At 42.0% G+C, this 24,724-nt stretch overlaps 1 pseudogene; it reads left to right on the forward strand.

Annotated features, from left to right (window-relative positions):
- Positions 1–2,268: 2,268 nt before the first annotated feature.
- On the forward strand, positions 2,269–24,484 carry Vps36-ps1 (vacuolar protein sorting 36, pseudogene 1; annotated as a pseudogene).
- The last annotated feature ends 240 nt before the right edge of the window (positions 24,485–24,724 follow it).

Raw genomic sequence — 24,724 nt, forward strand, 5'->3', positions numbered from 1 at the left:
ATTTCAAGGCTTAAAGTCTCTCTCTCTCTCTCTCTCTCTCTCTCTCTCTCTCTCTCTCTCTCTCTCTCTCTCTCTCTCTCTCTCTCTTCTCCCTCTCTCTCGAAGCCTGAGGCTGTACCCACTCTGTATTTTCTTGTGCACTCTTATTTTTTTTATTGTGCTTTTCTTTTCTCAAACTCCCACACTCATGCACACCTCTACTCATTACCCTTTCATTCTCGCACACACTCTTCATACACACCTCACACATATCTCACACACACCACATGTACTCTCCTTTCACTCACACACACAATCTTCATACACACCTCACATTCTCTCTTCACTCACTCTTCACATGCTCTCCTCATGCTCTCTCACATTCACTCTCTCATTCCCTCTCACATTCGCTCTCTCATTCGCTCTCTCATTCGTTCTCTCATTCCCTCTCACATTCACTTTTCACATGCTTTCTCTCTTTCACTCTTTACATATTCTCTCTCATTTATTATTCACATACTCTCTCTCATGTTCTCTAGTCTTTCTCCTGCCCCAGTCTTTTATTGATAATCCAAAAACAGGTAGAAAAAAGACATTGTATAATCATTGCCAAATCAAATTCAAAAGAATGACCACATCCCATAAAGAACTAAGAATTACAATTGTTCCCCAAAGTTTTGTTTTCCCCATTCCCAGGCCTGTGGCCAAAATAATAATAATTGTAAACTTATCATTATTTAAACTTTAATTTTTAACTTATTATACTTTATTGCTCAAAGCTCCGAGGTCAGCTACTTACATTTTCCTGTGAAGCTCTAATGATAAATGACATGGGCAAAGCTGCCAGGCAGTGGCCAGAAAGAATCAAGTTAACCCTTAACTCAGTGGTTCCGCTAGCTTTCTATTCCTTGTACACAATGACTCTCATAAGATTCCCAACATTTTAACTTAGTTTTACTAATATATAATTTTCTATATTCTATACTTCCTTATCCAGGAACCACTCTCAAATGTTATGTAAAACATATTTCCTAACTTCAATAACTTTAAGATCCCAATGTTGGCTCTAATTCATTTTCTAATAGTTTCTTTAAAGTTTCTTTACAAGTAAAACATGAATCTGGAACTACTATTGTGTAATTACATTGTTTCCAAGATGAGAACACACAGCATGCACCTGGGCCATTTAGGGATGTGCTGTGCTGTGCCCCTATGCCTCAATTTCCAATCATAACATCAAAGAACATCTAGTTTCACAGAATTCACCAGGGCAGAAGGAGAGAGAAGTAGGACAGTCAGATATAATAGAATAATTATGCACACCAAGGCCATCTGAAAGGCAGTCACGCACAAATGAAATCTATACAGCCGTTGTCCAGGGCTAAGGTTAGGAGAAGTGGGAACAACCAGTTTTTACAAAGAGCTGCTGCGGGCTACTGAGATGTCTCCATCCCGGCCTACTGCAGGCAGTCCCTGTCATTGTATGCTGTCCCCAACAGAGAGGGTACATCTTCTGTACTTTGGCTTGTACTCAGGACGCTGATGCATGAAAATCAAGACTCATAATGTAGCCTTGACTAATTACTGACGTCCGAGCCAGGCTGTTTATCAAAGAACATTTGAAAGGAATTTGTAAAAATATAAAAAACAAAAACAGGAACCACTTACATCTCTTCCATAAGCAACCTTACTAGAAATGTAGGACCACACACTTCCTGGTATTTAAATCAACTGTGGAGAGCTTTTGGGGGCTGCTTCTAAAACTTGGCAGAAATTTGATGTCCAAACAGGACAAAGAAGTAAGCTCCAGGAATCTGACTTTGGGCTAGGACTCAGGAAATGGGCTCCGATTAAGGACATTTACATTTGAGTTAAAGCAAAGCTCAGAGCAGGCTCCAGGGAGGCGTGTATGGCATTCCTTTTGTCTTGGTCATCCTGATTAGCCCCTAGAAAGGGGTTAATGGGATTTCGTTTATTGCCTGGCTTGTTCCTTGACCCAAAACTGATATTATTTTGCATGTACTTAAAGTGATATAAAAGCAGACTGAAAAAAAAAAAATAAACTGACTTCAGCCTCAGAATTGGCTGGGGTCATGCTAGAGTGTTGTCTAATTGTCAGTTTACTTTTTTTTTTCCCTTCGGAGCTGGGGCCCGAACCCAGGGCCTTGCGATTGCTAGGCAAGCGCTCTACCACTGAGCTAAATCCCCAGCCCTGTCAGTTTACTTTGTAATCCTTGCTCCTGTCCTGGAGGACCTGTCGACTGACTGAGCTGGCTTGGTCAATAAACAATGGACAACTTAGATGATGAGCCCGCCATTCTACACACTGCAACAGACGAATATTTATCACCAGATGAAATCTCAACAGAAGATGAACAGAAGCCACCGACGGAGTATAAGAATGGCCTGATAAACTTCTGTAAATGAACCTGCCACACGTAAAGCAAACTTTATTACTTACTCTAAATGTTTCAAAGTCCAGAAACACAAGTGGTGATCTCTGACATGACATTTGAGTGAACATGGTAAATAATTTATTTCCTTCAAGGCTATGATGAAAAAGAGATGAAATGAGACTTTTTTCTTGAAACTGAAGACAACTATTGTTGGTATTCTAAGTTCCACCCCCCAACAGCTAACGGGCAACCGCCAGGTATGCTCCACCCCACAGTTGCCTGGCAACAACCAGGCATACCTGACTATAAAAGGGGCTGCTTAGCCCCTCCTCTTTCTCTTACTCTTCTCTTGCTCTTGCTCTTATTCTCTTCTCTCTTGCCCTCTTCTCTTTGTCCCTAATCTCTCCATTCCCCCTTCCCTCTACGTGCTCATGGCTGGCCTTTACTTATCCCCCTTTATACCCTTCTTCTCTCATTAAACCTTTCCATGTGGAACCATGTTGACTTGGTGTGCTTTGCCTGGGCGTGAGCTGAAATTTCTACCCCAACATTGGTGACCCGTACTCAGTTTTTGATCTCCCTGTGACTACTGGTCTCTCAACATGGGCCACTTGTGTAGTGCCATATTGGATTTGGGCCTGGCTGCTTTGTAACTGCATGGCCACAGTTAAGAAGTCATGGGATTGTTGGACAGAGGCCTCTCCCATGTATTTACGGCACAGGAAGAAAAGACCAAGTAGTAAACACCCGATATCTCCACTGCATGACCTCTGCTGAGCCCGGCTGATGCATGTGGAACTGACACACCTGGACCACACCTGGGTGGTGGTCAATTTACTTCTGCCTTTTACTTCCTCAGCCTTTATCCTTGAGATTTAGGCTGGTCTTCTGGGATTTCTCCCTAATCAGGTCTCGTAGTTGGTCTTTTGTTACCGAAGTCACGAGCCAGGTAGTCACGAGCCAGGGTTTCCCACTGTGCTTCCCAGTTATTTTCTACCTGGAGACTTGGGTATATAAGTGGTGAATAAAGCTACAGGAGACTCTCACTCTTCTTCCTCACTCTCACTCTTCCTTCCCATCTTCCTCTCTCTCTCTCTCTCTCTCTCTCTCTCTCTCTCTCTCTCTCTCTCCCTCTCTTCCTCTCTTCCTCTCCTGGCTTGACACGATAACCTGTGTGTGTGTGTATGTGTGTTTCTTTCATCCCGTAGGCTTTCGCCCGATTCTCGGTACCAGCTCGGTGCTGGCGCCGACAAATGGAGGTCCCACCGAGATCGGAGAAGAAAGGGGGTACCACCTACGGGACGTCCCTGGAGCCCGGCCGGCATAGGAGGAGAAGGGACGGATTGGACGTAAGATGGGTCAGGAAAGGCCTGGATGATTTGGGCTAGCCTGAGTAAAACTTGTCATAAAAAAGGGACAAGGTAACGGTAAAGTGTTTTTGCATATGTGTTCTGTTAGAGTTATATTTTAGTCTTTGGACCCTGACTAGAGATAGTTTATACCCTAGACATGAGAGAGAACGGGTTGGGGAAAAACAGTCCTCCCGGACTCTCCGCGGTTGCTTTGGAGAAAGAAAAACCTTTTCAGAGCTCTCCTAGGAACAGAGGGAAAGCAGGAGACGTCCTGCCTCTCTGCTGGCTCCTATTGGAGAAATGCTTATTTCTGGTTCTGGGTTCCATAGGTAGGATATGTGGGTCCCTTCGGTGGGACACCATCTAGTTTTTTCCCTTTATGTCTATTGTTTGTCCTTGGTGCACCAAGCTGTCCATGTCTGTCAGTTTATGTCTGTGGTTTTTGTTTCTCGTTGTTTAAATGTTTTGTGTTTCATGTTTAAAAGAAAAGGTTAAAATTTTAAATGCTGGTTGATTCATCCATTGATGTAGTTTTAACTCCTTTCAAAAAAAGGTACAAATAAATAAAGAGTTTCAATTGGCTTTTGGAGCCTACATTTGTAGCTAGAAGCCTAAATCTGCTGGGCAAGCTCCCCAGGGGGCTGGCTAAATGTTTACAGTAGCCAATCTTAAAGGAGCCAGCAGCTCCTCAGCTTCTATGTTAAGGAAGCGGATGGCTGTTTCTCTTAGAAAAATCCCTGACTTATTGTTTGACTCAACAGGTGACAAGGTGCTTCTTTTAAAATCATAGCTAGAAAAGTAAAAATGGTGCTTGGTCTAAATATTAAAGATAGGTGTAGCCACTTCAATTTTGTTTCTGATTGGTTTTAAATGTATAAATATGCTCTACATGCCTTGGTTATGGACTATTGGCTTTCAAGTTATTGGATATGGTTAAAAAAGTATAATATTGGTAACAGAAAGTTGGCTTAAAACTGTAATTTGTATGAAGTCATTCTAGACAACATGTGGCATGAGCCAACCTAGGGAAACAGGTCTAAATTGAGATAATATTTTTATGGAATTCTTATCCTAGAAATCAGGCTTCTAAAAGATTTAGGGCAATGTCTCTTTGTTGAGGTATTGGAGACTGCACCATCGTGCGTTCATATGTAGGAATTGGCAGTCAAACTTAGTAGCATGAAGGATAGACTCCGGTGTTTTGGAGACTGGATTTTGGAGACTAGTTTGTTAGAGGTTAAGTTTTGCTTTCCAAAGTTGTGGTTTGCCCTGAAGTTATCTGTATTTTAATGCTAATTCCACTGCCCCAAGGACAGCTGCCTAGTCACTACTCAGAACTCAGGTGACCTTGTGGTTGTGCTCTGGTGTTACAAGGAGAACGTAAGGATTGTAATTAAGGATTGCCAGTGTTACATTGAGTAACTCAAACTTATTTATAATTGAGAAAAAAATCAAACAGGTAGAGATTGTTACAAGATTTACGAAGGATTGATGAGGTTTTAGAACTTGTGAGAGCATTATAGCCTGTTTGCTTACTTCAACCGCCATTCAAGATAGATTTAGAGGATTGCTAACAGCCTTGTATTATGTAATTTCGTTGCTTCTTCATTGTAAGAAGTTAGAACTTAAATCTTTCAAGGTATATGGAAATTTTTACTACAAACCTTTGCTCTCAAAATGAGCTTTAATATTTGGGGAGTAGCTGTTACACTACTCCAGAAAAGAATATTTGAAGCTAATTTTAAGCTTCTAAGGATATGTTAATTGGCTAAGTACCTCACCTTACCAGAGGACTTAGGTCTTTGTTATGCACATTGGAGATAAAACTTCAGCTGTGTTAATACAGAATTGTAGGCTAGAGTCATGGAAGTATTTTAAAAAGAAACCTGGTGAAACATACCTTAGTCCAAACAGCAATTTAATTGGTTATTACAAAATACTGATATTTGGCCTATTACATATACAAATTTCCATTGATAATTTTACTCTTTACATGCTTTTGTATTTCCTGTAAATTTGTGCATGCAACCCATAGAAAATGCACTTATGTATTTATAGGTGGTTCATCTAATGAAAAGGCTACATGTATGATTGGATCACTTGTTTATTCTCTTGAGTTTCCCCTGCTTCAACACAGACTATTAAATTACTTGCTGTAGCCACTGTTTTTAAATGTTAAAAATCAAGCTTTCAATTCATATACTTATAGCCAATGTGTGGCTTGTGGTTTTACAATTGATTAAAAAGTTTTCCTTTTTTTTTTTTTTTAGATACTACTAGCCCTCAAATTTTACAATTACTTAATGCTTTATTAGAGGCAGGTTTTCTACTTGAAATCAGTGAGTGATTTCAGTGTGAATGTCTGACAACTCACTGTCCTTTCAGTGCTCTGGCTCAGAGAACTAAACAACACCATAGACCCAGCTCTTTGAAAATGGTAATGGAGTTGATAACACACCCTCATGAAAAGAGGAAGACTCCATTTGCTTACTTTCAATGCCCAGCCTCACCCTGCCAACTCAGGGATTTCTAAATAAGGCTAAAACTGGACCTTGTTTACAGGATTTGACATTTCTAATTAATGCTTATGTTTAGGTAAATAAAGCTGGTGAGGGGCTGGAGAGATGGCTTAGTGGTTAAGAGCACTAAGTACTGTTCCTTTATGGGCCATTTAAGAACTCAAACTGGATTGCCTGGAACCCTTAGCAAGGGACGACAATAATACCAGGCAGATTATAGGCCTTACATAGAAACAATTAGTCAAAAAGTCTCATTTTTATATCATCAAAACAATAATGCTGGAAACAATAATTTGGTATACAAGTCAATTTATAAATGCAAGTGCTCAGTGTCCTCAATTTAATACTCGAGGACTTATCTTAATAAATAATATTTTAACAATTTTAATAAATAAAAGGGGGAGCTATCCCTGTACGCTAAATAATGCTCCTTTTATTTCAATTTTAAAATTTGGATGCCAAGGTTTATGGCACCCTACAACTAGGCATACTTCTGCCTAGGTGAAATAGAAAGACCCACATATTGGCATGATCCTGTCCAGGTATTTTATATGGGGAAGAGGGAATGTTTGTGTTTTTTCTACAGAATGCTACAGGAGTGTGCCAGCTGCCTGAGAGTCTGGTGAGCCATGCTGATCCTGGGAGCATGAAGATTCAGCTCTCGTGGTTCTGGTTCCTGGAGTCATTCCTGTGCCCTTAGAGGAAGACGGAGGATTCCCCCTCATCTTTTGTCATCACAGAAATTCTGGCGTTGCTGCAGTCAGTGTGTCCTGTCCCACCGAGGCTTGCCCTCCAACCCTCTGTGCACTGCTGCTTGCTGGAAGCTGCTGTGGACTGGGGAACTCTGCCCTGGATTTGCAGATCTCAGACATGGTTCCATTGCCTGCTGGTTGCTCCAGAGAAGAATGACTGATCCTGAACTGTCCTGGGAAAGACCTTGGCATTTTCGCTGCTATTGTAGCAGCCATTTCTGCTGCAGCCATTGTGTCTGCAGTGTCTGGAGTTACCCTCCCCCAATCTATTGTTAGGCAAGCACAGTGTGTGAACTTTCTGGAGTAGTTGCTAACAATTGGGAATTCTAAATTTGATTATAGGAGCGGCTTGACTACGGCCCTTGGTGGTAGCAGCTGAGGAGAACCAGATGAGGTGCCCACTACTTATCGGGAGAGGCTCAACTTCCACAATCTCTTAAATTAACGCCATCTGGCCTCTGCTCCTTCGCCCCTGGGCTCAAGTAAGAGGAATGAGAAGATGACCTGATGTAGCTATCCTCAGGGACGGGCAACTTCCTCTGACCCTTGACCAATCTAAGACAGGAACCTTGGGGGCGACAAGGTGATCCTATGACAGATAAGGCTGGGGTTTGAGAGGTCGATCCTAAGACAGAGGTGGCTACACCCCGTTTAAACGTACGGGCCGGTCAAATGCTCCTCTGCCCAGTTTCTCCCCCAATAAACACACGTATAGCCCAGAACGGTGTGTTACAGCATAAGTTCATTTCTAGCCATTGGGGTGCAGTCCTAACTGCAAGAGTGGCTCGCCATGGCCGAGCTGGGCACTCTGTGAGGCATGTCTGATCTCTCTCAGACCACTACTTCCACCTAATGGTTTTTTTATAAAAGAATAACGGGGGAGATGTAGTGCCATATTGGATTTGGGCCTGGCTGCTTTGTAACTGCATGGCCACAGTTAAGAAGTCATGGGATTGTTGGACAGAGGCCTCTCCCATGTATTTACGGCACAGGAAGAAAAGACCAAGTAGTAAACACCCGATATCTCCACTGCATGACCTCTGCTGAGCCCGGCTGATGCATGTGGAACTGACACACCTGGACCACACCTGGGTGGTGGTCAATTTACTTCTGCCTTTTACTTCCTCAGCCTTTATCCTTGAGATTTAGGCTGGTCTTCTGGGATTTCTCCCTAATCAGGTCTCGTAGTTGGTCTTTTGTTACCGAAGTCACGAGCCAGGTAGTCACGAGCCAGGGTTTCCCACTGTGCTTCCCAGTTATTTTCTACCTGGAGACTTGGGTATATAAGTGGTGAATAAAGCTACAGGAGACTCTCACTCTTCTTCCTCACTCTCACTCTTCCTTCCCATCTTCCTCTCTCTCTCTCTCTCTCTCTCTCTCTCTCTCTCTCTCTCTCTCTCTCTCTCTCTCTCCCTCTCTTCCTCTCTTCCTCTCCTGGCTTGACACGATAACCTGTGTGTGTGTGTATGTGTGTTTCTTTCATCCCGTAGGCTTTCGCCCGATTCTCGGTACCAGCTCGGTGCTGGCGCCGACACACTTGCGCTCGCGTGGTGCCATGGTGGGGAGAGATGGAGCCACAGCACCCGCCGGTCCCCTGCAGCGCCTGCTGGTCCCCAACCTGCAATCACTTGGCTTGGGCTGCTGGCTCATGTGGGCTCTGGTGAGAAGGGTTACTTGATCGCCACTGCATGTCCTGCAGTTGCATCCCGCTGTGTCCGCTGTGCCATTGGACACTGCCACCTGCTGGCTGCTGTGGGACTCAGGACTTCCACCATGTAAGTTGCTGCTGCTGCTACCACTGCCCTCCGTGGTTCACTATGTGGTGCCACCTCTTGCCACGTGGACAGGCCCTCATCAACCACACGGTCTCTCTTCTCCTGCTACCAAAAATTCCTCACTTTTTATGGGATCTTCACAATTACAGCCAGCAGTCTGATAAATGGAAGGAGGTTCTTTATGTCCAAGCATTGGTATACCTTCCCTTCACTCTAGCCACTCTCTGTGTTTCACTTCCTGTGGCATCCCGCTGAGGTATGTGTCCCACGTACTGGCTGGTCAGCCCAGCTGGTGATGCCCTGCTTGCAGCTTCCTGCCAAGGAGAGCACCTTCTTCAAGCACAGGCCAGTGATCAGTGACCAACTCAACCTCTGTGCACTTTCTTTACCTCAGAGCTTGACTTTCCATGGTGTACACATGGTCTCAGGGGAGTGTTCTTGAGCTTGGAGCTATTCCTGTGTTGCCCCTGGGGATGGATCCTTTCACCGACCCTCGACCCTTTTCCCTTGAGTGAGACTTTTCCTCCCCCGCCCCTTTTTTTAGACAGTTTAAAATGCCAGGCTGGGTCCGGATAAACTGCTCTCTGACTCAGGCACACGAGCTCCGAGTGTAGCCCCAGCACTGGTAGGGACAATTAATAATCCCTATTCTCGCCCACGGGTCTTATCGTTCTTTGCTGCCTGTCCCTATTTCCTGAGAGGCTCTGCAAGAGCCTGACAAATACAGAGGCAGATGCTTGTAGCCAACTGTTCGACTGAAGGAGTTAGGCAAAAGAGCTGAAGGGGCTTGCCACCCATAGGAAGAACAACAATGTCAACTAACCAGACCCCACAGAGCTCCCAGGGACTAAACCACCAACCAAAAAGTACATGTGGAGTGACCCGTGCCTCCAGTCACATATGTAGCAGAGGATGGCCTTGTTCATCATTAGTGGGAGGAGAGGCCCTTGGTCCTGGGAAGACTTGATGCCCCAGTGTAGGGAAATGCCAGGGCTGGGAAGTGAGAGTGGGTGGGTAGGGGAGCATCCTCGTAGGAGCAGGGTGAGGGAGAATGTTATAGGGGGTTTCCAGACAGAAACCGGGAAAGGGGGTAACATTCGAAATGTAAATAAACACAAATGTTCATCACCACTCTCCTCTTTCTGTCTCTATCTTTACCTTATTAGTACAAACGCTAGTGAGGGTGTGGGACAGGAGGGACCTTTATTAACTATCAGTGGCAGTGTAAGCGGATTAAGGTACTGTGGAAATCAGGATGAAGTCTTCTGAAAACAACTCATAAAAATAGAGCTACGATAAGAGACAGCTCTACTCCTCTTACACATGCCCAAGAATCTGTACCTTGTCACACAGGTATCCGCATTCAGGCATTACCAAAAGATTTTGGGAGTCCACCAGAGTCACACACGTTACTGGGGAAATCAGAGTCCCCTGTTGGGAGTCTTTGTCTTAGTAATAAAAGAGCTTCAGATCAGATTGTAATCTCAATGTAACCTCAAGGACAAACATATTAGATGAGTTAAAAAAAAAAAAAAAACTCCATGGCAGGCAAGCTATAAATCTAAGAAACGGCTTATGAGGGGAAGACAGAAAGAAAAAAGGCTTAGCATTTGAGTTGAGCCAGCATGGAGGTCAGCAACTTTGTGGACAAGCAATGCCATAGCAGGAAGGGAGATTGAGTGAAAGACCCACAGCATCAGACAAAGCATATTTAGCTCAGGCTAGCACATGAAAATAAAAGCCGAAAAAGAAAAATTTGTGACACAATTTTTATTTTTAATTCTTCGGTTTAAAAGTATAATACTGTTGCTGTAAAATTATTAAAAAAAATAGCTGTCTTTTCCCCTGCACTAGGTCTGGCAGTGTAGTGCCCCAAGATATCTTCATCTCAGTCAGCAAAGTCTCTCATCCGCTCTGCTCCATCCCATATCACACAGCCGATGGCTTCTCTCTGAGCCTGGCAACAATCTCTCTACCATCCAGTTCCCAAGGCAGGTTGCCACCATGCCACACATACACATCCCAATCTCGTTGCGGGTTAGCGTGTCCAGCCACCACACACTCTCTTAAACTTAAATCGCCACAGAAAGAACACAGAGCTCAATAACTTCTGATTCAATCGATAATACATAATTTGCTCATCTAGACATACAAAGCCCTGTACACATGTATCCCTTAAGAATATTCATAGCAACCTGTAAATGTGCAGAGAGGAATCTTAACAACCACCTCCATGTTCTCTCTGCTGCTTCTTCCTCGTTCCAGTCTCCTCCCCTCTCTAGAACTTTCCTCCTGCCCAGCTTTCCTTCTCATCCAATGACAGGCCTCGTTCTATCTTGTACCTTCCTTCATCTGCGTAATGACATCATCCTACATAATACCATTATTAGCATTTTCATACAATGTTTATGGCCATTGGAGAATGGTGTTTATAAAGACCATGGGTTTTAGTCAGGTAAGATTTTTTTTTTCATTAGAAATGACCTCTCAGACACCAAGTTTAGAAACACCACTCAGAGATATTTGTACTCTAGGAAAAGAAGAATTGAAGTATATTCCTTAAGGATTTTCTTATTCTCATGACAAAAGTATAAGGAATAAAAGTAGAATATACAAAGAAATTCTTACATTATATAACATGAACTCTGCGTCAAATTGTTACTGATTCTTTTTACACTGACCAGCTGGACAAGCTTGAATAACTCGGTTCTATTCTGGGTACCCAAGTTTCTGTATCTGTTTAGACTTAGGATCACTTTTTTCCTATATCTAATTACAGAAAAATCTATCTTCTTGCAGTCTTTGTTTCCTCATAACTCATATAGGGACAGTAAAAATGTAATAATATAATACCATTGTAAACTTAAATAACCTTGTATATGTAACATGTTTATTACAGTAAATATTAATATGAGGGACATTTCCGCTGTGCTCAGTAACTATTACATGCTATTGTAAAATGCTAAAATTGTGAAGAAAATTTTATATTTTTATTTCTAGGTGACTATGGACAATAAAGATGAATTTTTAGTTAACTTCAAAGGCTAAAATTTTGAGAAAACTTTAGTTAAAATGGAGATAGTAGGGGTTGGGGATTTAGCTCAGTGATAGAGCGCTTGCCTAGAAAGCGCAAGGCCCTGGGTTTGGAAAAAAAAATGGAGATAGTAAAAATACAGAAGATTATGAAATTTGAGATGATGATATCCTTATAGTCACATATTCTAAGTGCAGTAAGTGTCATATTAGGATATATTATGCTTGTCTTTTTTTTTTGTTTGTTTGATAAATGCATAAATATTCTCCACATAGTGATGTCAATTAAACCATATTCGTTTCTTTTCTTATTGTAAAAATGAAAAAAAAAAACCACATCATGTCAAAGGAGTCATGATGGCAGAAGCTTGTCATATTACATCTGCAGTCAGGAAGCCCAAGTGGGTGAACATAGTGCTTGAACAGCAGAGTAGAGCTGGCCCTGCTGCTATGGGTGCAGAGAGTGGAAGAGCTCGCTCTGACCCTCACCATCTGTGGCAATGGGTGAACCAGCCAGGATACCTTGGCGGTGTGACTCTAGGAGAGCTGGCAGGCTCTCAACTCTACTACACACAGGCCCAGATCTAAGATTTTGAGTTGGCCACCTCAATATTTACCGATATACGAACTGCTGGAGCATGTGAAGAGTCCAGTGATGCAGATCAAAAGCTACAGCATCTCCATGACACACACAAGGAACAACAGGATAATCAAGAGGAGTCCAAATGAAGATCCACTACGGATGGTGTAGCAGGAGGCAGAAGCTTGAATCCAGACCAGTGACTCATTGCAATGAACGCTTGCAAGTAAAGAAGTGTGGACAAAAGGGTGTATTGTGGGACTCACTGTGACACACTAAGGCTTCCACATCGAGGTTTATCTCCTTTCCTTTCCTTTCTTTCTTTTTTTTTTTGAAGGAGGGGGCTAGAATGTTGCAAGGGCAGAGGGAAAGGATGAAAGGATATTGAGATGAGTGGGATTGGGTGGGGGCATGATGTGAAACTCACAATCAACCAATAAAAATTAAAATAAAAAAAGACCACCAGGACTTCAACATGAATCATTCAATTTATAAAGGATTTGGATATATAAAGGCAGCATCTCTTAAATACAAAAGACCCGTATGTGTATGGTACATGAACGAGGACAGAAATCATATGGTTGCCTCACTAGACTCAGATTCTTTCTTTCAGTGAAAGGAAGGAGGAAGGAAGGAAGGACAGAAGGAAGGAAGGAAGGACAGAAGGAAGGAAGGAAGGAAGGGAGCAAGCAAGAAAACCTAACAGGAGAATGTACCAAATGACCCAACTATACTAAGTCTTGTTTTTTGATTTTTTAACCCAAAGACTCCAAGCCAATTCGCCATGAGGATCTGAACACAAAGTTGCTATTGTACTGTTCACAGCAGCTGTCCTGGGACCAACCTAGGTTTCAAACAACAAAGGCATGAGAAAACAAAGGGTTTTTTTTTTTCAGTTATAAAAAATAAAGTCATGCAACTAGTTGGAAAAAATTGGTGAGATAGTAAACTAATAAATCAGTGTCAGTGAGATCAATATTAAGAGTTTTCATTTGTGGCTCCAGACACCATAGATGCGTGTACGTATTGCTGACATAAAGGTAGAAATGAAACTGTGTACAGAGCAAAGGTGACTACAAGGGCCAAGGAAAAGGGCAGAGGGGCATGGGTAGAATATACTTCAAGTATACTTGTGGACAAATGGCCTCTTGTGATCATGTATAATAAGATATAGGCATAGAAAGAAACATCATTTAGGATTCAAATAAGAGGGCGGAGTAAGTGTTCATCCCTGGGTGGAAGCTATAACAAAACAGAGCAACCCACACAGGCGGCGTGTGATTGTGAGCACAGAAAATGGCACAAGAAAGACTGTTTAAATGCCAGAAACAATTTGCGCAATACATTTGGTGACTTGAACTTTTATTTGAGCAACGCTTTGACAACTCTTGTTGAATGTTCGGAAACAGATTGCCAAACTGTCAGACAGCTGTCAACCCCATACTTCATGGCACACTAAGGCAGGTTACCAAACTCAGAGACACAGGCAGAAGATTCTAGTAAAACTCATTCTTAGAGAAAAACCTTCCTGACCGTAGAGCCTTGTCCTTGGTTCTGAAATGAATCTCAGGCATCGTATTACTTTTGAAGAAACTCTCCTGTTCCCAGAGCCGCTGGCCATAATGTCAATTTTCTCTCAAAGTTTTCTTTCACCATTTTGTCCTTTGATGCCAAACCAAAGATACTCCAAAGGAAAACCGATATTCTTATTTAAGAAGCTAAGGACTGAATATGAATTCTTGACCAAAGTGAACCATGTGAATATTTAAAGAGATAAAATCAAGAGGAAACCTTTAAAAGCAAAATGAAGAAGATTCCATAAAAGTATCTTAAAACAATGATATTTGGCTAAAAATACTAATCACAACGGTGTTTTCAGGCCGACAGACAGTTGCTAAGCTGCTGTCCTCACTGCAGTATTTTTGTGTAAGGTTATTATCTTATTTACTTTTTCCATTGCATGAAAAAAAATATTCCAACGGAGAAAGGGTTTTCAGATTACCATCCATCATAGTGTGGAGCTACAGTCTTAAGAGGCTGAATGCATGTTTATAGTCTTTCTATTTTTTGTACAGTCCAAGATCTTAGAGAAGTACTGGTTACCCTCCCCCCAACACACACACACACACACACACACACACACACACACACACACACACACACACACACAGAGAGAGAGAGAGAGAGAGAGAGGGAGAGAGAGAGAGAGAGAGAGAAGACCAGTCTTCTTACTTCTAAAAGAGAGACATAAAGTCAATTGTGGTAACATTTCTGATAGCTTTTAGAGAATCTTTTTTTTTTTAATTTAGAGAATACTTTATTAGTTTTTGTAATCAAACCCACGTAGATAAGACCTTACATATTTAATACAGTGCGTTACCCCTGTACAAATGGAAAAAACTTAAGTTCAACATTTCTAGACCAATATGGCTGTTAATTTCTGTACAGTGCCAACTCAACACAGTAAACGGGGATACTTTTTCCAAAGTTGACAGCACAGCTAAAGTTTCCAAAAATTCAAATTATATATCTGTATATATATATATTTATATTTATATAAAAAGACCAATAATAGCAGTGTGTTATGCATCAACAGCAGCAACAGCTTTTCCAGGTTCTGCAGTCATCTGAACAAAACTGTAGAGACATCCAGCACACTCCATTAAAAAAAAAAAAGTAAAAAAACAAAACCCGAGAAAACTGCACAGTTCTGTTACTCTTGTGGTACCTGGCACCATTTTTTTTTAAATTAGCTTCTCAATCATCATCTGGAAAGAAAACATTCTGAGCAACATCATTAAAAACAGCTCTGATAAAGCACGGTCATTACTACATATCATAAAGCAGGTACAAGCTATTTTACATCCACAGAGGTATGATACAGTACTGTCCTACATCTATAATACTAGAGGATACAATTTAAAAGGCATTATTTGAGACTTGATTCTATTTTTCCAGCAGAGGGCCCAAAGGATGGTGTGACACAGCTTTGTAAAGAAACATACTCTAGACAGGATTTCCTTTCACTAGTGGCACACTTCTAAGGATTTAGAGAATCTTTTAAGTAGATTTTCTGAATATGGCAGCTAGAAGCATGTCCCACGCGTGACCTCGCCAGCAAGAAAACACGCGGGGACATACGAATCCTTGCGGCAGCCAAAATTTTTATTGAAATCTTATGGAGAGCCCTGCGCGCCCGCATGGCGCGGCTTATATACACCCTAGCGTGACGCATCCACACCTGATTGGTCGCTTACCCATGATCTCATTAGGCACGCCCCGGAGTGGGCAAAGACCTGGCACGAAGGTACTCTTGCACATGCGCACGCAGTTAACTTCCTGAAAGGAAGTCGGCTGGCGCGGCGGAGGCCAGCGCCATCTTGTAATGGCGGAAGCTATCCTGGCCTTCCACGTGGGGCGCAGTGGAAGCCAGCGCCATCTTGTGGTGGCGAATGTTAAAGCGGCCCTCTACAGAAGCAGATGTTCATTCCAGAGGCAATGAAGACAAAACAGGATGATTCAGTACCTTGGGGTTAAAAACAAAGAAAAACAGAAGAAAACATCCCCATGCTTCAGGTCTCCTTCACATTGTACATTTTTTCCCCATCTTTATTAACTTGAGTATTTCTTATTTACATTTCGATTTTATTCCCCTTCCCAGTTTCCGGGCCAACATCCCCCTAGCCCCTCCCCTTCTCTATCGGTGTTCCCCTCCCCATCCTCCCCCCATTACTGCCCTCCCCCCAACAATTACATTCAGTAGGTGTTCAGTCTTGGCAGGACCAAGGGCTTCCCCTTCCACTGGTGCTCTTACTAGGCTATTCATTGCTACCTATGAGGTTGGAGCCCAGGGTCAGTCCATGTACAGTCTTTAGGTAGTGGCTTAGTCCCTGGAAGCTCTGGTTCATTGGCATTGTTGTTCATATGGGGTCTCGAGCCCCTTCAAGCTCTTCCAGTCCTTTCTCTGAATCCTTCAACGGGGGTCCCGTTCTCAGTTCAGTGGTTTGCTGCTGGCATTCACCTTTGTATTTGCTGTATTACATTGTACATTTTTTAAGTCAGTAACCATCTTCAACTTTGGGGGATTCAAGACGCCTTCAGGTTCAGAAAGATATATTTTCCCTTTAGAAAAATTTATTTTATTTTCAGCACGCGCACGTGTGTGTGTGTGTGTGTGGTATGTGCTCCTAAGTCCAGATACTCTTAGGAGGATAAAAAGAGGTGTTGGATGCCCTGGAACTGTAGTTACAGGTCTGTAAGTTGATGGCTGCTGGAAAATGAATCCAGATCATCTACAAGGGGAGTTCAAGCTCTAAATTATTGATCAATCTCTCCAGCCTCTGGTTTGTGCTTTCAAAATCTTATTTCTTTATATGAGTTGTCTAATTTCTAAAACTTACTCAGGAGATCCTCAGTATGGTGGTGTGTGCCTCTAATCCCAGCACTTGGGAGGAAGAGACAGGTAGATTTCTTAGTTGTAAGTCAGTCTGGTCTGTACAGTATTCTTGGACAGCCATGGCTATGTAGAGAGAATCAGGAAGGAGTGGGATGAAGGGGAGGAGGAGGAAGAGGAGAAGGAGGAAAAAGGAAAAGAAAAAAAAAGAAATACACCTATTGTATATTGCAACTGGGATACTTTCTGTTTTTGTTTTTTTATTTATCTACATTTCATTTACATTTACCCCAGGAAGTGGGGTCTCCCCTCTGAAATACCCCCATCCCCTCTGCTTTGTTTTTATAATGCTGCTCCTCCCTCCACTCAGCCACTCCCACCTCACTGCTCTAGGGTACCCTTAGGCTGGGGCATCAAGCCTCCACAGGACCAAGGGTCTCCCTTTTCATTGATGCTAAACAAGGCAGTCCTCTGCTCTATCTGTAGCTGGAGCCATGGATACCTCTATGTATCTTTGCTTGGTGGCTTAGTCCCAGGAAGCTCAGGGGCTCCAGTTAATTGATATTGTTGTTCTTCCTATGGGGTTTCAATTCTCTTCAGCTTCTTCAGTCCTTCTCCTAACTCTTCCATTGGGGTTCCCAAGCTCAGTCCAATGGTTGTGTGTGAGGATCTGCATGTGTGTAAGTTAGGTGCTGGCAAAGCCTCTCAGGGAACAACTATACCAGACTCAGTGCTTCTTGGATCAGCAATGGAGTCCAGATTTGGTGGCTACAGATGGGATAGATTCCAAGGTGGGGCAGTCTCTGGATGGCCTTTCCTTCAGTCTCTGCTTCATTTTGTTTTGTTTCCTCAGACAGGAACAGTTCTGGGTTAAAATTTTTGAGATGGGTGGGTGGCCCCATCCCTTAACTCGGGGCCATGCCTGTCCACTGGAGGTGGTCTCTGCAGGTTCTATCTCCCCTTTGTTGGGTATTTCAGCTAATGTCATCCCCACTGAGTCCTGGGAACTTCTCAATTCCATGGTATTTGGGACTTTCTAGTGGCTACCCTTAGTTTCCCATCTCCCACTGCTTCATATTTCAATTCACTTTTCTGACCCTCTGTACTTCTCTCATGTATCTTCCCATACCTGATTCTGCCGCCTTTCTTTTTTCATTCCCCTTCTCTCTCCTTTCCAGCTCCCTCCCTTCCCCTACTTCCTGTTATTGTTTTGCTCCCCCTTTTAAGTAGAACTGAAGCATCCACACTTTGATCTTCCTTATTCTTAGGCTTCACATGGTCTGTGAGGTGTATCATGGGTATTCTGAGCTTTTGGGCTAATACCCACTAATCAGTGAGTGCATACCATGTGTGTTCTTTTGTGTCTGGTTTAGCTCACTCAGGATGATATTTTCTAGTTCCATCCATTTGCCTACAAGTTTCATAAAGTCATTGTTTTTAATAACTGAGTAGGGGGTTGGGGATTTAGCTCAGTGGTAGAGCGCTTGCTAGGCCCTGGGTTCGGTCCCCATCTCCGAAAAAAAGAAAAAATAAAATAAAAAAAATAACTGATTAGTACTCCATTGTGTAAATATACCCCATTTCCTGTATCCATTCTTCCATTGAGGGACATCTGGGTTCTTTACAGCTTCTGGCTATTATAAATAAGGCTGCCTATGAACATAGTGGAGCATGTGTCCTTGTTATATTTTGGAGCATCTTTTTGATATTTGCCCAGGGCTGGGTCTCCAGTTAGAATTATTTCCAATTGTAGGAGGAGGTGCTAATATTAAAGTCTGGTTCTCTAATTGGTTCTTTGTTTAGTCAACAAAGGAGGCCATGAGCCATGAGCTGGGCAGAAGGAATAGGTAGGACTTCCAGGTCCAAGGAGGAAAAGGAGAAGCAGGAAAAGAGAAGGGGCTTTTCAGCCAGGCTTTGGAAGAAATAGCACGGACCAATCATGTAAGATCTCTGGGAAGCTAGAACCAGTGGCCTCTTCCACTGGTGGATAACTAAGGAGATACAAGGAGGCTAGCTGATAGGAGCCATTAAGCTTAGGGCAGGAGGAAAGATGAGGATAATAAAAGGGCACGCATTTCCAGGTATTTGAGCCCAGCAACTGTGCCAGTAGGCAAATTCTAAAGCAATAAACTGGCTAAGTGTTTTCCATCAATGAAGCAAAGGTGAGTAGAGAGAGAAGTAGGGTGGGACCTGGAGACTTGGCAAAGCTAAGCTGGGAGAAACAAAAGGGAACCAGGAGGGGCCAGAGCTCAGGTACTAGCTCCAGGGTCACAGCTCCCAGCAAAAGTGGTAGCATATTTTTAAAACTATACTCAATATCCAATTTTCTGGGGGAACCGCCAAATTGTGTTCCAAATGTCTTTACCATCTTGCAATCCCACCAGCAATGGAGGAGTGAGTGTTCCTCTTTCTCCACATCCTCATAAGCATTTGCTATCCCAAGTTATTGATCTTATCCATTCTGATTGATGGGAGGTGGAATCTCAGAGTCATTCTGATTTGCATTTCCCTGATGACTAAGGATGCTGAACATTTCTTTAGGTGCTTTTTGTCCATTCTATATTCCTCATTTGAAAATTCTTTGTTTAGCTCTGTACCACATTTTTAGTAGGGGTATTTGATTCTTTGGAGTCTAACTTCTTATGTTCTTTGTATATTTTAGATATAGCCCTTTATCAGATGTAGAGTTGGTAGAGATCTTTTCACAATCTGTAGGTTGCCATTTTGTCCTATTGATAGTGTCCTTTGCCTTACAGAAGCTTTGCAATTTTATGAGGTCCCATTTGTTAATTGAGTCTGAGCCATTGGTGTTCTGTTCAGAAAATTTTTCACCATGTCAATATGTTCAAGACTCTTTCCTATTTTCTCTTCTATTAGATTTAATGTATCTGGTTTTATGTGGAAGGCCTTGATCCACATGGACTTGAGCTTTGTACAAGGAGATAAAAAATGGATCGATTTGCATTCTTCTACATGCTGACTTCCATTTGAACCAGAACCAATTGTTGAAAATGCTGTCTTTTTTCCACTGGATGATTTTGGCTTCTTTGTCAAGGATCAAGTGACCATAGGTGTGTGGGTTTATTTCTGGGTCTTCAGTTCTAATCTGTGTCTGTACCGATATCATGTGGTTTTTATCACTACTGCTCTGTAGTACAGCTTGAGGTCATGGATGGTGATTTTCCCAGTTCTTTTATTGTTGAGTATAGGGTTTTGCTATCCTGGGTTTTTTGTTATTCCAGTTGTATTTGAGAATTGCTCTTTTTATCTCTGTGAAAAATTGAGTTGGAATTTTGTTGGGGATTGCATTGAATCTATAATTGCTTTCGGCAAGATGACCATTTTTACTATATTGGTCCTGCCAATCCATGAGCTTGTCAGATCTTTCTATCTTTTGAGATTTCCTTCTATTTCTTTCTTCAGAGACTTGAAGTTCTTGTCATACAGATCTTTCACTTGCTTGGTTAGAGTCACACTGAGGTATTTTATGTTATTTGTATCTATTGTAGAAGGTGTCATTTCCCTAATTTCTTTCTCAGCCTCTTTATCCTTTGTGTAGAGGAAGGCTACTGATTTGTTTGAGTTAATTTTATATCCAACCACTTTGCTCAAGTTGTTTATCAGCTTTTGGAATTCTCTGGTCGAATTTTTGGGGTTGCTTATGTGTATTATCATCCACAAATAATGATACCTTTTTTATTGGATATTTTTTATTTACATTTCAAATGTTATTCCCTTTCCCAGTTGCCCATTCATAAGCCCCCTATCCCATCCCCCTTCCCTTCTTCTAAAAGGGTGTTCCCCCTCTCCAAACACCCCCCTTCCCACCTCCCCACCCTATCCCCCTACACTGGGGGCTCCAGCCTTGGCAGGACCAAGGGCTTCTCCTCCCACTGGTGCCCCACAAGGCCATCCTCTGCTACATACGCAGCATGGGTCTGTCCATGTGTACCCTTTGGGTAATGGTTTAGTCCCTAGGAGCTCTGGTTGGTTGGTATTGTTGTTCTTATAGGGTTGCAAGCCCCTTCAGCTGCTTCAATCCTTTCTCTAACTCCTCCAATGGGGACCCCATTCTCAGTTCAATGGTTTGCTGTTAGCATTCGCCTCTGTAGTTGTCATGCTTTGGCTGAGCCTCTCAGGAGACAGCTATATCAGGTTCCTTTCAGCATACACTTATTGACTTCAACAATATTGTCTAGTTTTGGTGGCTGTATATGTATGGGCTGTATCCCCAGGTGGGGCAGGCTATGAATGGCCATTCCTTCAGTCTCTACTCTAAACTTTGTCTCTACATCCCCTCCTCTGAATATTTTTGTTCCTCCTTTTAAGAAGGAATGAAGCATCTGCATTTTGATCATCCTTCTTCTTGAGCTTTATGTGGTCTGTGGATCATATCTTGGGTCATTTGAGCTTTTGAGCTAATACCCACTTATCAATGAATGCATACCATGTGTGTTGTTTAAACAATGATATCTTGACTTCTTTTTTTCCAATTTGTATCCCTTTGACTTCCTTTTGTTGTCTAAATTCTCTGGCTAGAACTTCGAATACTATATTGAATAAATAGGGAGAGAGTGGGCAGCCTTGTCTTGTCCCTAATTTTTGTGAGATTGCTTCAAGTATCTCTCCATTTAATTTGATATTGGCTACTGGTTTGCTGTACATTGCTTTTATTTTCCTTAGTTATGTGTCTTGAATTCTGATCTCTCCCAGACTTTTAACATGAAGTGTTGCTGTATTTTTTCAAAGTTTGTTTTCAGCATCTAATGAGATGATCATGAATTTTTTTTCCTCTGAGTTTGTTTATATAGTGGATTACGTTGAGCAATTTCCTTATATTAAACTACCAATGTATCCCTGGGATGAAGCCTACTTGTTCACGGTGAGTGACAGTTTTGATGTGTCTTGGATTAGATTTGCAAGAATCTTATTGAGTATTTTTGCATTGATATTCATAAGGAAAATTGGTTTGAATTTCTTTCTTGTTGGGTCTTTGTATGGTTTAGGTATAAGCATAACTGTGGCTTCTTAGAATGAACTAGGTAGTGTTCTTCTATTTTGTGGAATAGTTTGAGAAGTATTGGCACGAGGTCTTCGTTGAAGGTCTGATAGAAGTCTGCACTTAACCCATATGATCCTGGGCATATTTTAGTTGGGAGTCTTTTAATGGCTGCTTCTATTTCCTTAAAAGTTATGGGACTATTTAGATGGTTTATCTAATCCTGATTTAACTTTGGTACCTGGTATCTGTCTAGAAAATCCTCTATTTCATCTAGATTTTCCAGTTTTGTTGAGTATAGGCTTTTGTAGTAGGATCTGATGATTTTTTGAATTTCCTCCATTTCTGTTATTATGTCTCCATTTTCACTTCTGATTTTGTTAACTTGGATACTGTCTCTGTGCCCTCTAGTTAGTCTGGCTAAGGGTTTATCTATCTTGTTGATTTTCTCAAAGAATCAGCTTCTTATTTTGTTGATTCTTTGCATAGTTCTCTTTTGTTTCTATTTGGTTAATTTCAATCCTAATTTTGATTATTCATTGCTGTCTTACCCCTCTTGGGTGTATTTGCTTCTTTTTGCTCTAGAGCTTTCAAATGTGCTGTCTAGCTGCTGGTATATGATCTCTCCAATTTCTTTTTGGAGGCACTCAGAGCTATGACCTTTCCTTTTAGCACTGCTTTCATTGTGTCCTATAAGTTTGGGTATGCTGTGCCTTCCTTTTCATTAAATTCTAAAAAGTCTTTAATTTCCTTCCTTATATCTTCCCTGACTAAGTTATTATAGAGAGATGTAAATTCTAGATACACACGAAGTTGCTATCTCCATGCTCCCTCTAGACCTCCCCAATCCCAGTGGCCACTAGAGGGCATGGCTCGAAGCCAGGGAGCAATGGCGAGCAGCAGAGGTGGGCCTGGCTGGCTCCCGCCTTGCACCAAAGCTTAGGGTGAACCAAAGGCCTCCTGGCAATCAAAGAACTCGGGATAGATTTTGATGCTGCAACTCTTATTATTACACGTAGACTGATGTGGATAGACCTGAAAAATAATGGGTACTCCGTGGCACTGGAACTGTGAAGAGTGACAAAATCGTGCTTCCTGTGTACCTAGCTCCAGCAAGCAACGAGTTTGGTCCATTCCAGAGCACTAAAAATTCATACAGCAAACTGTCCTTCAAAGAACATAGCCAGGGGTTGGGGATTTAGCTCAGTGGTAGAGCGCTTGCCTAGCAAACGCTAAGGCCCTGGGTTCGGTCCCCAGCTCTGGGAAAACAAAAAAAAAAAAACAAAAACAAACAAACAAACAAACAAACAAAAAAAACAAAGAACATAGCCAGATTTTGTTTTACAGGCATTTATTAGAGGAAATAATGCAGAGAAGATGGAAGAATGCACCAGCTTCCCAGCTAGGAAACACTAGACCTGTAGGAATTGTAGGTATTGAAAGGAAACTCAAAGAGGAGAGAGAGAGGGAGTGAGGGAGGGCGGGTGGGGAGGAGGAGGAGGAGGAGGAGGAGGAAGAAGAGGAGGAGGAGGAGGAAGAGAAGGAGAAGGAGAAGAAGAAGAAGAAGAAGAAGAAGAAGAAGAAGAAGAAGAAGAAGAAGGAGAAAGAGAAGGAGAAGGAGAAGGAGAAGGAGAAGGAGGAGAGGAGAAGAAGCTGACAAAAACATTTTGAGGCCTTTGAAGACCTTCATAAGTTAATAATCAAGACTAAGGAGATGGTGGTATTATCAAAATCAATCATTAATGAGATTAAAGAGAAGCATCAGAAGATGAGAGCATCAGTTGCTAGGTGTGGGATAACCAAATCAGTTGCTAGGGAAACTAAGGCTTAGGTATGTAGTACCACATGCAGCTAGTCCAACAGCTGACTGGAATATTGCTAGCATCTCTAGAGAAACAAGGAGTGGGGTGGGGATGATGTCCCTCACAGAGATGTATTATTCAGGAAACTTCAAGGAATAGAATTGCTCTCACCGGAAGATTTCGTGAATGTGTGCAAGATGCTGGAGGTGCTAAAATTACCTGTTGGCTCCGGGTTTTTGACATTGGTGTCTCGGTAACTGAGATTCAAATCTACAAGGAAGATGAAACCATGGCCTGTCTCACTCTGAAGACAGTTTCAGAAAGGGGATTCCTGACTTCAGAAGAGGTTGAGAACGTTGGTGCCCCTGGCTAATGAAATCATGTTTCTCAAAGAGAAGACAGTAATTCCATGGAAGACTTGACATTTTCCTCAAATATATTTGTGACACAGGCACTAAGAATTTTGTACCTGAATACTTTTTATCTATACACTTGCCTCAAGTGTAGGTCATATGACATTGAGCTGAAGAGATGAACCCAAATAAACAATTTGTTAGATTCACCATATAATATAAAACTTGTAATCTTTCCCTAAAATTATGGTCTTCAGAAACTTATTGAGGGTACCTATAGGGAAATACAGAAGAACAAATGTGCATATGCATTTAGTGTTATGCTATAGTTACAAAGAACTCCTAGAACTTAACATGAAACATGGTGGATTTTAATTTGATCCATGAATTTAGGTCCTTGGGGGAAGAAAAGCGAAGCTGTATTTTGATAGACTAGGTAGTCATTTTGTTGTGACTAAACGTCACTGAGTTATGCTTTTCTCTACAGCTAATGTGCCCATCTTTGTGGCATCGTGAAGGAGGTAATAGCTATACTCTAGTTTAAGAACTGACAGCACTGAAATAAAGACACTACAGAATACTGGGCCAGGCTCTTCCTTGGGTCTTTGGAATCAGACATATGTGTATTTCCAAAAGATCAAGTAAAACACCTTTGAAAAAAGTAGAGGACTATGGCATCATGTCCTAGTAGAGAACATCCCTAGAATGCAAAGGTCTTGTGTTTCACACTTACCACCCAAATAGTAGGGAAAAGAGAATGTAGAAAAACTACTTGGCTTTATGCATTATTC

Source organism: Rattus norvegicus, chromosome 20 (assembly GCF_036323735.1).
Source record: "Rattus norvegicus strain BN/NHsdMcwi chromosome 20, GRCr8, whole genome shotgun sequence".
Taxonomy (NCBI): domain Eukaryota; kingdom Metazoa; phylum Chordata; class Mammalia; order Rodentia; family Muridae; genus Rattus; species Rattus norvegicus.